The sequence below is a fragment of the Microcaecilia unicolor genome, chromosome 1, assembly GCF_901765095.1.
Source record: "Microcaecilia unicolor chromosome 1, aMicUni1.1, whole genome shotgun sequence".
Lineage (NCBI taxonomy): Eukaryota > Metazoa > Chordata > Amphibia > Gymnophiona > Siphonopidae > Microcaecilia > Microcaecilia unicolor.
Genome location: NC_044031.1, coordinates 306,802,623 through 306,810,335, shown reverse-complemented (window position 1 = coordinate 306,810,335; position 7,713 = coordinate 306,802,623).

The following is a 7,713-nucleotide window of genomic DNA, read 5'->3' as shown; positions in this document are numbered from 1 at the left end:
AGAAAATACAAATATGCAATAAGACAGACCAAAAGGTCATACTACAAAACTAAAATAGGACCGGATTACAAAGACCTGAAGAAACTATTTCAACCGTAAATAAGCTACTAGACACCACCCCTATCACCACAACCAACACAGACATCCCATCCACAGACAAACTTGCTAATTATTTCAACGAAAAAAATAATAAAATTACGCAACTCGCTTCCTCAGCACAACACCAACATCGAAAATTTCATCAACAACCTGGATCTAAACCCTGGCAGATACCCAGCTGACCATATTTGGTCTAAATTTACTCCCCTCACCACTGAATCAGTTACACAAGCGACTCATAGGTTCGCCAACACCCACTGCAAACTGGATATCTGTCCCAGCCATCTACTTAAATCCGCCCCGATCACTTCATAGCAGACCTCACATCCCAACTAAACTTAATGCTACAACAAGGTCTCTTCCCTGAGGAATACGGCAACATCCTACTCACCCCAATACCAAAAGACACCAAGAAAAATACTAACGATCTCACCAATTACCGCCCAGTGGCATCTATCCCACTTGTAACCAAACTGATGGAGAGCCTGGTGACTAAACAACTTACTGACTACATGGACAAGTTTTCAATACTACAAGACTTACAATCAGGATTCCGCCCCCACCACAGCACGGAAACAGTACTAGTCACTCTCCTGGCCAAATTCAAAAAGGAAATAGCGACAGGTAAAAGCATACTTCTCCTCCAATTCGAGTGCATTCGATATGGTAAACCAAAATATATTACTAAGACTCCTTGGCCACTTTGAGATTGTTGGAAATATAATTTTTTTTTTTTGTTACATTTGTACCCCGTGCTTTCCCACTCATGGCAGGCTCAATGCAGCAGGCAATGGAGGGTTAAGTGACTTGCCCAGAGTCACAAGGAGCTACCTGTGCCGGGAATTGAACTCAGTTCAAAGTCCACCACCCTAACCACTAGGCCACTCCTCCACTTAATTGGATCAAAGGTTTTCTAACCACCAGAACATACCAAGTAAAATCAAACTCAACCATATCACCACCGTGGAAAGCAGCCTGCGGAGTACCTCAAGGATCACCATTATCACCAATACTCTTCAACATAATGATGATCCCACTGGCAAAGTCCTTATCCAGCCAAGACCTCAACCTGTTCATCTACGCAGATGATGTCACAATCTATATCCCCTTCAGACATGATTTGACAGAAATAACCAATGAAATCAAGGAAGGACTGAACATCATGGACTTTTGTGCAAATTCATTCCAACTGAAATTGAACACTGAAAAAATACACTGCCTCATCCTCTCATCTCAACATAACAAGTACAAACCCACAACCATAAACACTCCAGGACACACCCTCCCCATCTCAGACAGCCTAAAAATACTCGGCGTCACAATCGACTGCAACCTTACTCTTAAGAGCCAAGTAAACTCCGTAATAAAGAAAATGTTCTACTCAATGTGGAAACTTAAACACGTAAAACCTTTCTTCCCAAGGGAAATTTTTCGAAACCTAGTAATCTATGCGGGATGTAAAGAACAACTCACAAAAAAAACCTCCAAACCGCCCAAAACACAGCAGCCAGGCTGATATTCGGCAAAACACAATTGGAAAGTGCAAAACTCCTCCGAGAAAAGCTGCATTGGCTCCCAAAGAACGGATCATCTTCAAAATCTGCACCCTGATCCACAAAATTATCTACGGCATAGTACCAGGATACATGATAGACCTCATAGACCTACCAATCAGAAACAAAACTGGATCATCAAGAACATATTTAAATCTACATTACCCAAATTGCAAAGGACTCAAATACAAAACAGCTTACGCATCTAACTTCTCCTACATAAGCGACCAACTATGGAACGCACTCCCAAAAACTATGAAAACAATCCATGACCACCTAAACTTCAGGAAATCACTAAAAACCAACCTCTTCAAAAGGCTTACCTAGGGGTGTGCTGGTAAATTTTTAACAACAGGCTCTTTCTCCGGACATAGCCAGATCTGCAGTTGGAAGGGCCAGGGGCGGCATGGGGGGGGGGGAGCAACACTTGCCTCTCTCTCCTCCCTCCCTTCATGCGGGCACGCTAGGCATACCTTTGCTGGCAGCCAATAAATGGACTGCCACCACTCCCAACGTCTTGCTCTGAGCACCATGCTGGTACTTCTCTCATATGCTCGAGAAGTCCCAGCCTGCTGCCCAGAGCTGGAAACAAGGAGCGGGGAGCAGCAGTAGTCTATTTACTTGGCTGGCAGGGCTCAGCATCCCTACCAGCAAAGTAAAAGAGAATTCAGCAGGGGGCCCAAGCTCACATTTTGGGAGCCAGTTGTTAAAGTAGCCATGGAGGGCCCTACTTTAACAACCAGCTCCCAAAATTCTTAAAAACTTAACAACCGGCTCTTGCGAGCCTGTGAGAGCCTGCTCCAGCACACCACTGGGCTTACCCCACTGATCCAATGTAAACCCCTATGCCAGGCAAAACAGCAATACCAATGATCGTACTGCACAATATATAATCTCCACTCACCTCGACCCTCATTGTCCCGTTCCCCGGTCCTACCTGCGCTCCAGGTGGAGGGGGCGATGTTCAGCGACCCCCGCGACGCCCAGGGTGGCGAGGGGGGACCTCCGGGGAGACCGACGCGGTCGCGGGGACCGGCGAACCGCTAGAGCGAGCGCCGGCCTCGGAGAGCGGGGCATTGCGCCAACTAAGATGGCGGCGCCAGCATCGACGCCTCCAAGGGCGGACCAGCACAGAGGCTCCGCCCATCTCACGCCGGATTGGCGCGCCGGTCCTGAGGCCCCGCCTGGAGAGCGGGCCGACCAATCCCGAGGCCCATTGCCTCCTGGGGTCGAGTTGGTTGGTTCCTCTCATGGGGAGGGGGCGGGACGGCGCGATATTTAAACCTGCAGACAGGGGAACTCACTGCTTCCGGTTCGTTGGTTGCTGAAGCCGTCACAGTGGTTCTCCCTGTGCTAACTTGCTAGCTGTCCTGCTAGCCCCTCCTTCAGAGACTGTGACTTTGGCTAGCCGCCCTGCTAGCCCTCCTTCAGAGATTGTGCCTTTGGCTAGCCGTCCTGCTAGCCCTCCTTCAGAGACTGTGACTTTGGCTAGCCGCCCTGCTAGCCCTCCTTCAGAGATTGTGCCTTTGGCTAGCCGTCCTGCTAGCCCTCCTACAGAGACTGTGCTTTTGGCTAGCCGTCCTGCTAGCCCTCCTTCAGAGATTGTGCCTTTGGCTAGCCGTCCTGCTAGCCCTCCTTCAGAGACTGTGACGTTGGCTAGCCGTCCTGCTAGCCCTCCTTCAGAGACTGTGACGTTGGCTAGCCGTCCTGCTAGCCCTCCTACAGAGACTGTGCTTTTGGCTAGCCGTCCTGCTAGCCCTCCTTCAGAGATTGTGCCTTTGGCTAGCCGTCCTGCTAGCCCTCCTTCAGAGACTGTGATTTTGGCTAGCCGTCCTGCTAGTTATCCTACCGAGACTGTGCTTTTGGCTAGCCGCCCTGCTAGCCCTCCTTCAGAGATTGTGCCTTTGGCTAGCCGTCCTGCTAGCCCTCCTTCTGAGACTGTGACGTTGGCTAGCCGTCCTGCTAGCCCTCCTTCAGAGATTGTGCCTTTGGCTAGCTGTCCTGCTAGCCCCTCCTTCAGAGACTGTGACTTTGGCTAGCCGTCCTGCTAGCCCTCCTACAGAGACTGTGCTTTTGGCTAGCCGTCCTGCTAGCCCTCCTTCAGAGATTGTGCCTTTGGCTAGCTGTCCTGCTAGCCCTCCTTCAGAGATTGTGCCTTTGGCTAGCCGTCCTGCTAGCCCTCCTACAGAGACTGTGCTTTTGGCTAGCCGTCCTGCTAGCCCTCCTTCAGAGATTGTGCCTTTGGCTAGCTGTCCTGCTAGCCCCTCCTTCAGAGACTGTGACTTTGGCTAGCCGTCCTGCTAGCCCTCCTACAGAGACTGTGCTTTTGGCTAGCCGTCCTGCTAGCCCTCCTTCAGAGATTGTGCCTTTGGCTAGCTGTCCTGCTAGCCCCTCCTTCAGAGACTGTGACTTTGGCTAGCCGTCCTGCTAGCCCTCCTACAGAGACTGTGCTTTTGGCTAGCCGTCCTGCTAGCCCTCCTTCAGAGATTGTGCCTTTGGCTAGCCGTCCTGCTAGCCCTCCTACAGAGACTGTGCTTTTGGCTAGCCGTCCTGCTAGCCCTCCTTCAGAGATTGTGCCTTTGGCTAGCTGTCCTGCTAGCCCCTCCTTCAGAGACTGTGACTTTGGCTAGCCGTCCTGCTAGCCCTCCTACAGAGACTGTGCTTTTGGCTAGCCGTCCTGCTAGCCCTCCTTCAGAGATTGTGCCTTTGGCTAGCTGTCCTGCTAGCCCCTCCTTCAGAGACTGTGACTTTGGCTAGCCGTCCTGCTAGCCCTCCTACAGAGACTGTGCTTTTGGCTAGCCGTCCTGCTAGCCCTCCTTCAGAGATTGTGCCTTTGGCTAGCCGTCCTGCTAGCCCTCCTACAGAGACTGTGCTTTTGGCTAGCCGTCCTGCTAGCCCTCCTTCAGAGATTGTGCCTTTGGCTAGCTGTCCTGCTAGCCCCTCCTTCAGAGACTGTGACTTTGGCTAGCCGTCCTGCTAGCCCTCCTACAGAGACTGTGCTTTTGGCTAGCCGTCCTGCTAGCCCTCCTTCAGAGATTGTGCCTTTGGCTAGCTGTCCTGCTAGCCCCTCCTTCAGAGACTGTGACTTTGGCTAGCCGTCCTGCTAGCCCTCCTACAGAGACTGTGCTTTTGGCTAGCCGTCCTGCTAGCCCTCCTTCAGAGATTGTGCCTTTGGCTAGCTGTCCTGCTAGCCCCTCCTTCAGAGACTGTGACTTTGGCTAGCCGTCCTGCTAGCCCTCCTACAGAGACTGTGCTTTTGGCTAGCCGTCCTGCTAGCCCTCCTTCAGAGATTGTGCCTTTGGCTAGCTGTCCTGCTAGCCCTCCTACAGAGACTGTGCTTTTGGCTAGCCGTCCTGCTAGCCCTCCTTCAGAGATTGTGCCTTTGGCTAGCTGTCCTGCTAGCCCCTCCTTCAGAGACTGTGACTTTGGCTAGCCGTCCTGCTAGCCCTCCTACAGAGACTGTGCTTTTGGCTAGCCGTCCTGCTAGCCCTCCTTCAGAGATTGTGCCTTTGGCTAGCTGTCCTGCTAGCCCCTCCTTCAGAGACTGTGACTTTGGCTAGCCGTCCTGCTAGCCCTCCTACAGAGACTGTGCTTTTGGCTAGCCGTCCTGCTAGCCCTCCTTCAGAGATTGTGCCTTTGGCTAGCTGTCCTGCTAGCCCCTCCTTCAGAGACTGTGACTTTGGCTAGCCGTCCTGCTAGCCCTCCTACAGAGACTGTGCTTTTGGCTAGCCGTCCTGCTAGCCCTCCTTCAGAGATTGTGCCTTTGGCTAGCCGTCCTGCTAGCCCTCCTTCAGAGACTGTGACGTTGGCTAGCCGTCCTGCTAGCCCTCCTACAGAGACTGTGCTTTTGGCTAGCCGTCCTGCTAGCCCTCCTTCAGAGATTGTGCCTTTGGCTAGCCGTCCTGCTAGCCCTCCTACAGAGACTGTGCTTTTGGCTAGCCGTCCTGCTAGCCCTCCTTCAGAGATTGTGCCTTTGGCTAGCTGTCCTGCTAGCCCCTCCTTCAGAGACTGTGACTTTGGCTAGCCGTCCTGCTAGCCCTCCTTCAGAGACTGTGACGTTGGCTAGCCGTCCTGCTAGCCCTCCTTCAGAGATTGTGCCTTTGGCTAGCTGTCCTGCTAGCCCCTCCTTCAGAGACTGTGACTTTGGCTAGCCGTCCTGCTAGCCCTCCTACAGAGACTGTGCTTTTGGCTAGCCGTCCTGCTAGCCCTCCTTCAGAGATTGTGCCTTTGGCTAGCTGTCCTGCTAGCCCTCCTTCAGAGATTGTGCCTTTGGCTAGCCGTCCTGCTAGCCCTCCTACAGAGACTGTGCTTTTGGCTAGCCGTCCTGCTAGCCCTCCTTCAGAGATTGTGCCTTTGGCTAGCTGTCCTGCTAGCCCCTCCTTCAGAGACTGTGACTTTGGCTAGCCGTCCTGCTAGCCCTCCTACAGAGACTGTGCTTTTGGCTAGCCGTCCTGCTAGCCCTCCTTCAGAGATTGTGCCTTTGGCTAGCCGTCCTGCTAGCCCTCCTTCAGAGACTGTGACGTTGGCTAGCCGTCCTGCTAGCCCTCCTTCAGAGACTGTGACGTTGGCTAGCCGTCCTGCTAGCCCTCCTACAGAGACTGTGCTTTTGGCTAGCCGTCCTGCTAGCCCTCCTTCAGAGATTGTGCCTTTGGCTAGCCGTCCTGCTAGCCCTCCTTCAGAGACTGTGATTTTGGCTAGCCGTCCTGCTAGTTATCCTACCGAGACTGTGCTTTTGGCTAGCCGCCCTGCTAGCCCTCCTTCAGAGATTGTGCCTTTGGCTAGCCGTCCTGCTAGCCCTCCTTCTGAGACTGTGACGTTGGCTAGCCGTCCTGCTAGCCCTCCTTCAGAGATTGTGCCTTTGGCTAGCTGTCCTGCTAGCCCCTCCTTCAGAGACTGTGACTTTGGCTAGCCGTCCTGCTAGCCCTCCTACAGAGACTGTGCTTTTGGCTAGCCGTCCTGCTAGCCCTCCTTCAGAGATTGTGCCTTTGGCTAGCTGTCCTGCTAGCCCTCCTTCAGAGATTGTGCCTTTGGCTAGCCGTCCTGCTAGCCCTCCTACAGAGACTGTGCTTTTGGCTAGCCGTCCTGCTAGCCCTCCTTCAGAGATTGTGCCTTTGGCTAGCTGTCCTGCTAGCCCCTCCTTCAGAGACTGTGACTTTGGCTAGCCGTCCTGCTAGCCCTCCTTCAGAGACTGTGCTTTTGGCTAGCCGTCCTGCTAGCCCTCCTTCAGAGATTGTGCCTTTGGCTAGCTGTCCTGCTAGCCCCTCCTTCAGAGACTGTGACTTTGGCTAGCCGTCCTGCTAGCCCTCCTACAGAGACTGTGCTTTTGGCTAGCCGTCCTGCTAGCCCTCCTTCAGAGATTGTGCCTTTGGCTAGCCGTCCTGCTAGCCCTCCTTCAGAGACTGTGACGTTGGCTAGCCGTCCTGCTAGCCCTCCTTCAGAGACTGTGACGTTGGCTAGCCGTCCTGCTAGCCCTCCTACAGAGACTGTGCTTTTGGCTAGCCGTCCTGCTAGCCCTCCTTCAGAGATTGTGCCTTTGGCTAGCCGTCCTGCTAGCCCTCCTTCAGAGACTGTGATTTTGGCTAGCCGTCCTGCTAGTTATCCTACCGAGACTGTGCTTTTGGCTAGCCGCCCTGCTAGCCCTCCTTCAGAGATTGTGCCTTTGGCTAGCCGTCCTGCTAGCCCTCCTTCTGAGACTGTGCTACTTGCTGGCCGCCCTTGCCAGCTATCCTTCGGAGATGGTGCTACTTGCTGGCCGCCCTTGCCAGCTATCCTCCAGAGACTGTGCTTGGGCTAGCCGTCCTGCTAGCCCTAATTCTGAGACAGTGCTTTTCCCGCTCGGAGTGCTAGCCGCCCTTGCTAGCCCTCCCTTAAAGACTGCGTTACTGACTACCAGCCAGGTCAGCCGTCACCCCGCGGTTCCAGCAGTCCTGCTGGCCGCCTGCAGCTGAGGGCTCAACCCTCGGTGAACGGCGGCCGCCGCGGGTGAAGATTCGGGGTGCTCGGCTGTCCTCTGGGGCCTTGCGGGGCCTTAGGGAACCTAAGGGCTCACCACTAGAAACAG